Source organism: Coptis chinensis, chromosome 4 (assembly GCF_015680905.1).
Source record: "Coptis chinensis isolate HL-2020 chromosome 4, ASM1568090v1, whole genome shotgun sequence".
Taxonomy (NCBI): Eukaryota; Viridiplantae; Streptophyta; class Magnoliopsida; order Ranunculales; family Ranunculaceae; genus Coptis; species Coptis chinensis.
This window is the reverse complement of record NC_141459.1, coordinates 69,184,640-69,197,835: the sequence shown is the minus strand read 5'-3', so window position 1 is coordinate 69,197,835 and position 13,196 is coordinate 69,184,640. Positions and strand designations below refer to the sequence as shown.

Below are 13,196 nucleotides of genomic sequence, written 5' to 3'. Positions count from 1 at the left end.
TTAACTGTAGCTCAAAGAGGAATTTTAAAAAATAGTGCAGATTATAAACTTTAATTACAACAATTAATTTTACTTTCACAAACGATGGCCACCATAAAATTATTGTGATATCATTTTACAGCCCATTACTTCATTACTTCTAGTGGTAGAAGTGATGGGTTGTGGTTGTCATTCAAAAATATTCATAACATTTGTTTAGTCATTTGGAAAACTAACCTCACTCATAAACGCACATAGTCACTTAGTAGGTGTATGTGTGTGTTGTTTTACAACAAGGGGTTGGCGTGCCTGGTTTTATTTGGTGTACCTTTTCGGTTGTGAAGCACCACTGTAAGGAAATTGAGATTAACTTGATATTATTATCAATAGGCATTAATGAGTGGAGGATATCATAAACATATAGGGAACGTAAAAAACATATAAAATAACAAAGTATAAAGAGGAGAAATGTGATGTCCCAATTCCCTATATTCAGGCTTACCTGCTAGTAAACCAAAAGTATAAGAATTTGGCACGTCTAAGGTATCTTAAGTGTCTTAAAAAAACCTAGATCTCTTAAGTACTAAGCTAATATCATTTCACTAAAGACATCTCTATGTAGGAACCGTTATGGTTTCGCCGAATGATTTACTACGAACAACGAAACACCCACGCGTAGCGGAATAAGGGGTGTCATGGTTTGATTAGAAATTTAACTTTAAATCCGGTTTAGATTACTCTGATAATCCAATAGCTATGAATTCGAATCACCTCTTGATCTTTTGTTGTATTCCTTTCAATAGATTGGACGTTGTGTGGGCAACGATCTACCAACCCCCTTCTTTCTCACAAAGCTAGAACCGATTTTGGATCTATCTTTCCTTGCCTCTCTTTTCAATCCAGATGAATAGTCAATTTTGGCTAGGAGAGAAGGGTTTCTATTTAAAGGCTACAACAGGGACCATGAGGAGAAATTAGGGTTGGGCCTCCTGATGGGCTTGAGCTTCCCATGTTCGCCTAGAACAAACGGCCCAAGTCTGTCAACAAATGGCTTATTCTACTAAGGCCATTGTTGCACTACCGCCCTAATCCCAAATTACATGTTAGCGTTTATGGGATCCATATTATATGCTCGTTGATCTCCCCATGTTTAAGATATCGAATGCCCGTTGATTAAGTCAAGTTACTGACAACAACATTAATCAACTTCTTATGTCCTTGAGTAGTACTACTCAACCTCATTGTCATGTTGGATCAAATCCACCTGTAGGGTTTACATGACAATCCTTATGAGTTCCTCAAGGGGACATCATAAGCCTGACTTCTTGCGGGACACAGATTCCTTCTATAATCAACATCACACCTTACATACAATGTCATTACCCAATCCATCGAATTTGTTGATTCACAAATGAATCTCACTCATTGATGATTTAAAGCAATGTACAATGCACGTAAGTGCCTGTTATTATATCCGAATTAAGAGGACAAACATCCATAATAACAGAGGCATTTGTTCTCTTATATAGTCAGTATAAAGAGAAACAACCTTACTTGGTCCTGTTCAATACACACAAAGTGTGCTAGTGTAATCCTATAGTCAAGATAGACTAATACCAGATTATACTACAACCGTACCAATGGTTTGTCCAAATCCATCTAGGTTGTGAACGATTACCTATACTTTATAAGGTACTGATGATATGATCTTCTGTGTGTTCACACCATATCATTTACAACATAAAGTATTAGACACATGCATATAACTAATAACATATATAATGTGCATAACATTTGCCCATATGATTCTCATTCAAAATATAAAGAATTAGAGTTAATACAAAAGTAATGCTTTTAGTATATAACCCTATCACTCTAATGTAGTGTGTAAAAATCCAACTCCACATAGGTGCTTGATAAGCACCCAAAACTGTAGTTTAAACCCCTTAATAGTATTTCAATTAGGTTAATTATGTTATTAATAAAGTGAGTTTAACACTATTTACTTACTTTTGTATGTTACAGGTCTTGGAGTTGAATATGTGTATAAAAGACATCACTTTTATATGAAAAATGAGTTAATATGATTGCAAGAGAAGTTTTATGGTTAAAACACAACTTATAAAGAGAAAACAACTTTTAAAGCCTAGTCAAAGATAGAAAGTCAAAGTCAACTTGGGTAGAAAAATGACAAAAAGTCAATACAACTTTAACAAGCTGTATCTTTGGACCCAGACCTCGGAATTGGGTCTATTTTATATTAAAATGACCATTTCAGAGAGAGCTTTCTAATGGTCTAGGACGTGACCCAATCAAAGGTAAAATTGGATGAAAATGCCATTACAATAAATTCTAGCAGTTTGGACCCTTTTGGATTTAATTCTTTGAACTTTGAACTTAATTTAGTGGCCCAAACCTTAGCTCCCAAGCCTATGCATGAAAATTGTAACATAGTCCCTTGATGATATAAAAAGGATGAATGAAAAACCCTATCTTCTTTTCCCCCATCCCATAGTTTATAGTAATTTAGGGTTTATATTTCTAGTCTCAACCTCCATTAAAACACCATTCTTTTAATAAAGTTCATTCATTTCTTCATTAATTTAGTTATGTCTTATTTAATTGTTAGTATAGTTGTTATTCCAATGAAGTTAGGCTAATCTCCCCATTAGAGGGGATGATTATGAAGCCTAATGAGGATTTGATATTTAAGGATGGTTGTTTCATTGTAGTTGTTTTACAAGTTTAGTTTCTTATGCATGCTTAGAGATAAAATGTATATTGAATTAAATTGAGAATTGTTAGGGTTAGAACAGAGACATTTAATCATAATTCTCTTTCATGCTAGTAGTAATGACTATAGAGATGTAGGTTATTGCTTGGGATTAATAAAGTTTGAAGCTTTTGTTAGAACATTGCCGAAAGACGAAAGATAAAAATTTTATAATAAAACTATGTGATTTTTATATCTAGATAACTTATTAGGTGAATTATTCATCCTTTCTATCTTCTCCTAATTCATTTGACTATCATATTTAATTGCTTAGTTAATTTCGTTAACAATTGCTTGAATTCATTAGTAGTAAAAGTAGAATAGAAAATCTTAAGAAACTATTACTCTCACTATTTTTTCTTTTGATTTAATTAGTTGAATTCCTTATTTTCTAGTTGTTAAAGTGTGGAACGAAATCCGTACTCTTTATATTGCATTGATTTGTTTTGGAGAGTAGGAATATTGATTTAAACATGATAATTGTTAGAGTAATGTTAGTGTTTTACATTATTATTTATTCTTAACAATTTTTGTGTTTATCAGTGCCATTGGGATTATACACCCCATCTACCTCTCTAGTTAAATACATAAGGTTTATATTTACGTGTAGTGACCTGCTCTTCCAATGGTAGGTGAAGGGAATGTGTTAAAAAACTAACGATAGACTAAAACTATGAAATCATTCAATAGTTGGAAAGAATGAAGGGCTCGGCCAGTCGCAAAGACTTAAAACAAGTTTTAGTGCACTTTCGCACGTCACTCCAAACAACGCCCGTGTTTTCCAGCTCTTAAAATAACTTAGCGACGGACTGGGACGTCCTTAATTGAGAAATAAAGTTTAAATGAGAGTTGAACTAACGTCTGGGTTTTTAAGTGGGGTGTATATCGGATGGAAATTTCCAATAAAATTTATCAGCTAATAACTATTATGTATGGTATAATCACTCCATTGGGTAAGAGTTTTCATGGGGTTTTTAGGTTTTCCCCTAATATTTAGCCATAATTAGGTTTTGACCCCCCTCCCCCCCCCCTTTTTCATTTATTAGGTATCCACATGGTGGGGATTGGCAGTGGTATTAACTTAATAAATCTATTAAAACTATTAGAAGGGTATATTTGCCTGTTTTAAATGAGGGGACAATGTATCCCCAATATTTCTCAAATTTTTTAGAAGGGTACATTTGCCTCCTCCAACGATTATAAATTCCCTTAACTATTTCAAGCACATCAATTTAACTAAAAAATGGGTTTTATTAATTAGAAGAGAATGATCAAAGAGTGTGAACAAATGAAAGTTAAATCAATCTAAATCGACAACAGTGTTAAATGGAGCATTTAGATTATTTGTTGGTGGTTATTATCGTAGTGATTATTTCTTTTTTTCATTTTGGTAAACTCTAACTGATTGTTTTCTGATGTCAGATTGGCATCCTTATTCTTTTAACATGCCAGACATAAATATTATGTCCACCCCGAGAAGACTAAGTGAGAGAGATAGAGAGTCGAGAGAGATGAATATGATTATGACTTTAACATATATTCATGCTCAGTGATGAAAAAGTGGAATTACATCATTAAAAATTTTCTTCTTAATTATAAAGCTGGTGAAAGCAAACGAGAGCCAAGTGGCGCAATGTTTTTGTTGTTGTTGACCAGATCAATACATTGGTTCCAAAAACTATGAGCCCACTTAATATCTTCTTCTTTTTCCATATGCGTAACAAGGTGGCTCCAACATTTCTTTGGATTCGAAACTACAATTTCTTGGCAACAACTAATACTACCATTCAAACTCCTCGCTGTTAAATTTATATCTAGTATATTTCCACATTGGTCACTAATATGACAATCTTTATCCATAGCTGATGTGATCGTCAACCCCACTATAACAAACAGTAGTCCAAGAAATAATTTTGTTCGTTGGAACTTTTCCATGATTTATCTCTATATCTTTGTCTTTTCGTTTGTTGGTTAAGTTGATGTAATGCGGTGGTACAATGAGTAGACTTTGGTACCAATATATATAGAGGAAAAATATATTCAATGAGACATACAAAGCGTTTTGTAATTAGTTATGTTATTAATTTGATCAGATAACAATTTATTTTCATATAACTCAATTAATACCAATCCCCACAATTACCCTACATGTTTGGGTTAGTTTAATTGGGTAGTTTCTGAAAAAAAAAATTAATTATTACTCTCCATATTCAATTTATTGAATTCACGAAATAAGGTTCACCACTGGAAAATAACATATTTCAATTCACTTATATGTTACACATTTACACGGGTATATCAGTTCAGTTCAGATCAGTTGTTAGCAAAAAATGAAAGTTATATGATTGCCTTATTTAATAAAATAATTGGGTATATATTGAAGTTTAATCGGAAACATACATTAACTAAATCAAGAAACACAAATTTTAAATTTTTGATCATTGACTTATTTATTATCTTCTTGCTATCTATGAATTTACTTTCTACGCTAATAAATTTGTGCCATGATAGTTTCCTGATATCCGTTGGGTTATATAAGGTTGAAATTGGATGAAGTTTTTCTGCATATTTACTGTCAAACTTTGGTAGAACACTGTGACCTGTTTGGACAGATTTGGAGTCCTGCTGTCTAAGTTTATGAGCGACCACCCATTTTTTGGACTAGAAAACTGGGCACACGCCCTCCATATTTGACCATACCAGGGCGACTGCCCATGATTTGTAGCCATATTCCAGGCGCCCACTCATTCGACTAGTACTTAGACTTTAGATTTTTTTCACGACAGTCGCACTTCTGACTCAGGAGTACAACCCTGTACTCGTGTGAGCTGATAAGAGCCCAAAACTGTAGTTTTAACCCCTTAATAACATTACATATAGACTAATTATATTTACTAGCATCATGCACATGCGTTGCACGAATTTATATTGGCAAAGTTAAATATTTAAACTCTTCAAATATGTATTATCAGTTCTAAGAAAACAAATATTTTTACACCCAGTACTTTATTAGTTTTCACAACCCTTCCATTTTCTTTTGTGTTCTTCATATACGTAACCTTTTAAAACACACTTAAACTAATAAATAAAATAGGAAAAAGTAGAAAAACCAATACAACACTGATATGTATGGGAGCATAATATAAGTTTAAAAAATTAAAAATGGAACATTGAGGTACATGCATTTCAGTAGCAGAAATGAGTGCTCGATGAGATGTTGAATAGATAACGATCAAAAGTGAGATGTTCAGTACCTGTATAGTAACGTTAGTAATTTTGATTGTTAGTGAAAAGAGTGATAACAATATAAACCAATAAGAAAAGGAGGTGGAAAAAACATGGAACTGAATGTCGTATAATCAATGTGCGTCAAATAAGCAAGAATCAAAAGCCCTGAACTCCAACATATAACAACCTAAGGGAAGCAAGCTCTCCCTTGAGTGCCTTGAGTGCTTCTGCTGTTGTAACTGCATCCCAGTCGTCCTCTGTGTTGGTTGTTGTAGTCCGTGAGCTCCCATGGGAACCACCATTTTCTCGGGGTAGTAGAGCACTAAGGTTACCAGGAATATCAGGTGTAGAACTCCCAGGAGAAGTGGCTGCCCTAGCCTGCTGGAAAAAGAGGGCCTGTACCACAACCCGTAGAGGAAATCGCTCATTTTGCACGGTATGCATGCAAGCATCTGGCGTTAACTTCTTGTAGTCCATCAGTTTGTAGGTCCTTTTCCTCCCTCTTGCTTACACCTAGGTGCTCCTTGAGAAACATATCAATAGCACGATAAAGTCCGTCATGAGCTGGCCCTGAGAAGCCCGATACCATCTCAGCAAGGTCAATAAACTTTGACAGTGGAAGATTTGGGTCCTTTGCAATTTCAGTAAGATATCCGTCAACTAATTTTGCCACTGTAGGCTTGGAAGTATTTGACATCAATCCTGAACTTCTAATCACCTGCATCTCTTCCGTTGGCAGAGGATCAATCCCCAGGCCTATGAGCAAGAGAATGTCGTACTTCTTGTAGTTTTCAGCAGGGGCCCCGTATGGTCCTCTAATCAGCACTTTTGGGAACCTTTTTACCACATTGAAACATATCAGACCTGAGCCATCTTCAAGTAATAAGAAAGTGGGTAAGTTGCCTCACCTAGCTTGTGCTTTAACGAAATCTTTCATCCCAGTTGTCTCTACTCTTGCCAGTCTACCTTTTTTTGGTTCAGAAGCCGGAACTTCACAAACCTGCATGGAGGAAGCTCAAATATCTTCAGTATCCTCTGATGAGACTTTTTGTGTTGCCTAAATTACCAATCAAGTAACAAACTATACAGCTTAAATGATTACCTCTTGAAATATGTTTCTAAGTTTTGTTGTCCAATCTCCCAAGGTCCGAATGTGAATGCTTAAGTAGTCATCTCTAGGCGTGGAAGTGATGGAGAAGGGATGCCTATAGAATTTTCAGGTCAAAATCATTATTTGTTTTCTACAAACTGTCATTATATTGTCAGTAAGGAACTTGTCACGTACCACTCAAAGGGGGATATATTTGGACACTTCACAAACATGTACATGCCGTTCTCGTATCTGAATCCTGGTGGTTTGGTCATATACAATGCAAGTAGTTTATTTGTGCAGTGAAGTGCCTAATAATGAAAACTTTCAACATGGTGAGTTGTGGATTCGTTTCAACTCCAAGTGATCAAATCATAGAGACATCTTAGTTAAATGACATTAATGCTGGGTCGAAAGTATTTTTTAATCAGTCGCTTAAGTTTCGGGCCGGTTGAGTTTCTACCAACCGATATATATGCTCGTTTAATACTTTAGGTAGGTAACTACGAACCCTAATAACGTCCACATCATTGTGGCTTCGGCTTCGAACTAAAGATGCGTGCATTCTCTCACTAATGTAGAGGAGGACCGGAATCATTATGTACATCCATGTTTGTAAAGAAAAAAAAATAAAATTCCAGTCAGCATTGATTTATATTATGCCTATCTGAGTATCTGTAAAGAAAAAAAATGAAATAGATTTTGTTCCTGCAATACAAATTCTTCCACTATACTCTGGACTACATCAACATCATACGTCATTGTCTCACCTTCTGGGGTTGGAATAAGTAGATTAGTAACTGAAGCTTCATCTAACTATTGGCCTATTCTCTTAACCAGCTCTCTCCTTGCCATGTCTCTAGAATCGAGTAAGATTGCAGCTTTTAACATTTTCAGCAGAAAACTACAGGATACACTGTCTTTTTCAATGGGTAACAACCATATAATGGACTCCACTAATGATCAGCACTTGGCAACATCACAACCTTGGATGACACCCTTGCTAAAGCCTGGAATTCTCCTTAGTGCATATGCTTTGAGAGCTTCTCCAATTACATCGGCTGACACTCTTCCCTTGGTTTTGATGGTCGTTATAACACGCTTGTAGAAATAAATATCGAGCTTGCATAGGTCCTCAACCCACTAGTCCTTTGGCACCATCTGTGGTTTTTTGACACCATTCCAGCAAAGAAATCTGAGTAATGCATGGTCACCAAGAGCTACAAAGTGAAAGGCAAATTGTTAGAATAAGGTTTATATATATTTAACACCACATTAAAAACTATGTATTATCAAAACAACCATATACAGTGCACCACATATATATTGAAACTGAGTTCAATAATTAAAAAAAAAAAAAAAAAAATATAACAGCAACAACAACATGAGCACCTCGCCTATTATTTACAAAGGTGACAATTAACTAAATTTCTCCAAATGATGATTCTAAATAATAATAGAGTGTGTCAGACAGAGAAAATAAAGGCAACGACCAATTGATTCATTGGTCGAGAATTAACAGTTTGCTAAAACGAAATACACCAATAACAAAAATAAAAATAAAGGTTTCAATAAGGGTTACCCAGATGTCCGCACTGATGTGTGATTGCAGTGCTTCGTCGAGCGTCCTTGAACACTGGAATCAAATGTATGATTGCAGAGAAGATGATTCTCGATTGTCACATAAGAAAAAAACATATAGAGGGGGGAAAAAAGCTTCATTACCTTATACAAACTGATGTGATATTATGAATAGAGGGGTATTGTTCAAAAAGAGGGGTACTGTTCAAGAGTGAAAGAATACCTGCCTCAAGGATCTGCTATGGTAACCTCAACAACTGGTTCAATCTGGATGGAAGTGATTTGTTTCACAGCTTTGGACGAACTCAGCAGATCAAATACTCATTTTCGATTATCGATACCCCTATACAACCGGGCGAACACGATACACTAAATATATTATGTGTATACTAAAGAACTGAGAATTTCATTGTATTAAATATCATTATTACATTCTGGTAACAAATTGAAAGGTGCATGAGAGTGTAATCTGATCATTTGTGTTTTGATTCATAAGCTAAGTTTTTAGATAAATTAACCAAATTCAATCCTAGTAATAAACCAAAAAAAAGTACTAGTGTAGTTTAGTGCACTGTAATTCTCCAACAAAACCATCTCCCTAAGAAAATTCACAATCTCCTTTTGTACATAAATCAACTTTTCGGGGGATTCATTTGCCTTCAACATTCTATCTTGCAACTCCTGCTTAACACAAATAAAACTCCGACAGTTCACAATGCCATTGAAATAGTAAATAACTAAAGACCCATATCAACATAACCCAAACAATTAGTTTATTTCATTGGTAGTATAATGAATAACAGTTAAGAAAAACAATTACCAAAAAGATAAAAAGTAAATGTATACCTTTTCAGGAACAGAGGTATTGGTTGGGTCTTCTTCACTGCCCACTAATTTCTCAGCACTCCTCCCTTCCACTACTTGGTCTTTATCTCCTACTACCTCTGCTAGATTCAAAGCTGGTCCTTCTGCACCTCCAAAGAAAGAACTTCGGAAGAACTTCACGAGGAATCTCGTGTTCGATCTAGACCAACCCGCCCTAACTCCCCTACCTCTAGCTAGCCGGTCGGTCTTCTTGGTGTTCTTTGAAGGCCCTCTCCTCACACAGCTGTAGCATTGCCACCCCTTCCTCTTCCAACACCACCACCCCCCTTCTTCGTTTGAGTAGGTCGGACTAATTTTCTGCTTGATTAGAAGGCTAAATATCATCAAGTTTTTGGGATCTTAATCTAGCTTGCCTAACTCCACTCCTCAACTCTGGCATTATTTCCCCATGCAAATTACACCCGCTCCAAATTCCAGTGAATCACATTGCGTTAACAGGAAAAAAAATGAACACCTAAACACATAAAAGACTGATCAAGAAATCCAATTATTCAACAGGCAATAAATCATAGGCGTGCACGTATATTAATTGCATCACGCCGCAACCAAGAGATGATTGAAATGTCATATGAGAATAAAACTTAGAGGTTTTGAGGTTTTGAGTGCATCAACAACACGTATGGTTTGTTCGCATTTAAAATCGGTATAAATGGTAATAAATTCGGCATTAATGTGAAGGCCTTAGTTGTGTACAATTGAATAGTGGCGTGTAGTTGATTTTCGACTTGAATTTACACACACATCCTTAAGGGCACTATATCATCTTAAAGGTATAAATGGTAGTAAATTTTGCAGTTCGCATGGTAATAAAGTGCTGCTAATGTGTGTTATGATAGTAGGTCTATTGTATTTCTTTTTGCACTAAGTGATCGGAAACTTAAGCCTATTAGGTTAGGGCATCTAGACCAATCTTTTTCATTGCAGGTATGATTCAGATCACAACCTCTTTCAAACGCAATGTATTTGTCAGGGTATGAGTGAGGTCCTGGGAAAAACAGAGATTTGTGTACCTTATCATAAGTTCATAGTATATGTGCTTCAATTCTAGCAACGAAGGTATATCAACAGGGGCCTCTTCAACTACGTTATTGCCTTCCTTGGGGTTTTTCTTTTCCTTTGAGGTATCAGCATCAAAAACTCTTAGGTTGATCTTCCTTGAGAGAATTTGAGCACGCACATAATCTTGGCGGTCTAAACACAGACGAACCTGGTTTTGAGTTTAAGCAAGTCAGTTAGTGCATATAGAGGATAACACTTAATCTGTTGAAATTATACTTGTCCTAATCAAATTATCATACTTGTTCAAGGATAAACGCTATTTTTTCTGTTTTTGTCATTGCTCCAAATGTTTCCACCTGTAACATAAACGCAGGAAAGTCATTACTATATCATACAACAACTAAGCAACATATGAAAATGCTGATTTTCACTAACACCCAATAGAAAAAGCACTGTAAGGTCCTATTGGTCGTGAAATCACTTACAACAATTTTCTGCATCAAGTCAGCAGCCTCAGCAATAAGACCCTGAGATTCCTTGATCTTCACTAGTTTTTTTTATCAATCATGCACGCTCCAGTTCAACATAAATCTACACGAGAAACAAAAATGCACAAGTACGGTACTGAAACCAATAGATTGCTGTTACCACGGAAAATCAACTTTGACCTTCATTCCACCAGAAATTCAAACCATGAACCCCTTCCTAAAAAATCAATGACATGAATGAATGTGTTATTTAACGATGCAAAAATATGGACCACACCAAAAACATACTCCCCATCTCGTACAACAGGTCCAAGACTTGTCACGTTCTCCTCCTTGGATTCTCTGGCATGGCCTTCCTCCTTGACATGGTTTCAAAGACGACAACGTTTAATTTGGGGAATACGGTTTTAGCTACAGAGTTGTTTCGATACTTAATTAGATAAGTGTAAGATTTAGCCCTCAACACTGTTGGTTCACTGTTTTGCAGTCCTTATAATTTACTTAAGAGCCGGTTTCATCTCTTCTATCCACACCTTAAAAAATAAGCTGCTAGGTAAACTATCGTAATTCCAGGGGAGAAAATCGTCACGAAATTGAAAATCAACTGCTACCACAGTAGAGATATATCTGAAGAAAGTTCAAAAGTAACATAAAAATTATCACAAACTCTAACTTTCTAAGCTTGGTATAATTAAACTCATTTGGTGTAAGATCTCAACATCCTTTGATTTTCTCATGGAAACAAACAATAATTAAGTACAACAACTCCATGCTCATCAAATTTGATTATCAATATCTATATAGATTTTCCCGACATATATAGCAGATAGGCATCCAAAATATAGATCTTTGTCTTTTTATTTTACTTGCCCATAAACATAGTCAAACATAGAAAGAAGATGAGGAAAAAAAACGTACCTTATGCAACCATCAATTAAATTTTGGAGAAGGGAGAATTGTTGTTGGCTTTGAGTTAAGTTGGGTTTCTTCACCAAACGAAAGAGCAAAATCCTTGAAAAGATGGAGAGACAGGACAGTGAAATCCTCGATGGTTTCAGGCTTTTAGTCTAATCTAAATAGTGATAGCCTAATGCCATTTATCATTCAAATTCCGACTAATCAATCATAAGTGTTGCAGACCACTACGCAAGTCCATCGCCTTTCACTTGTTTACACAGGAGTACTGCAGTGACCAACTACAGGAAACAAAAGAGAAACATAAGGAAAGCTTCAGCAGTCTATCACCACCCAAGAACCATAGGCCAAACTGACTTTAATAGCTTATCACTATAATAACTTATCTACCCCAAAAAAATGATATTGATTATCTCCACATACATAAACTTAAGTATGAATTTAACGAACATGTTGAAGTGGAATATGCTTAATTATATATAAGCAAGAAAATTGTTCAGTAGAGAGAAGGGAGGGAAAAATGCATACTTGGCACGAAGTATATATTCTTTGAGAGCAATCAACCTTTAAGTTAAAACAAAAGCTCTACATAGGCAAAAGGAAAAATAATATAAAAAAGAAAAGTATGGCCAAAAATAGAACATCTTGTTGAACGCCCAAAGGTTAATTGGTTTCTGTCAAAAGCAGGCTTAGATCGTTTATGAGAGATTCCTTATTATCAGCTAGACTTACCAATCAATATTGAATAATGCCTTGTAAAGCAACTAATAAGTGAAAATTCTAAAGTACTATCCAATTGGTTTCTGACTTCAATCCTTACCACTATCCAATTGTAGAGCAAGTTCAATCCTTTTGTGTCTAACCATTCTACTAAACAACTAATAAGTGAGTTGCATACATAAGTGCATGTTCTACAAAAGCAGAATGTATGAGCTCACAACTGAGTTCCCTCTTAGTTTGCTCGTGTGTCAAATTGGCAGGGATTGCCCAACGACCAGATTAAACACTATTCTATTTTTTTTTAAAAAACAATGACAACAACAACAACAACAACAACAATGATAATATTCCCTACAACAAATGTGTTTCACAAAGTATAAGGAAAATTCAGTCAAAGAGCAAGAACAAACCGGGAGGCCAACAGCTATACTAAGTGAGGAAATCTTGTTAATGCCAGCTATCATCTTCACACTACTAATGAATGTTAGTAGTGCGGATTTTGCTAAACTCCCATATACGCTTCCTGCCAAGAAGACCG

At 35.5% G+C, this 13,196-nt stretch overlaps 1 long non-coding RNA gene and 2 pseudogenes across 1 annotated transcript; all 3 read right to left on the bottom strand.

The window, feature by feature from the left end:
- Positions 1-6,003: 6,003 nt before the first annotated feature.
- On the bottom strand, positions 6,004-7,345 carry LOC147504545 (phototropic-responsive NPH3 family protein NPY2-like; annotated as a pseudogene).
- Positions 7,346-7,733: 388 nt separating this feature from the next.
- On the bottom strand, positions 7,734-8,391 carry LOC147504544 (phototropic-responsive NPH3 family protein NPY2 pseudogene; annotated as a pseudogene).
- A 654-nt stretch (positions 8,392-9,045) lies between these two features.
- Positions 9,046-12,801, bottom strand: LOC147504543 (uncharacterized). The gene is made up of 5 exons (XR_015220419.1): positions 12,759-12,801; positions 10,835-12,219; positions 10,547-10,743; positions 9,498-9,990; positions 9,046-9,332 (listed from the first exon to the last, which is right to left on the bottom strand). It is a non-coding gene; the product is annotated as an uncharacterized LOC147504543 (long non-coding RNA).
- Positions 12,802-13,196: the final 395 nt, after the last annotated feature.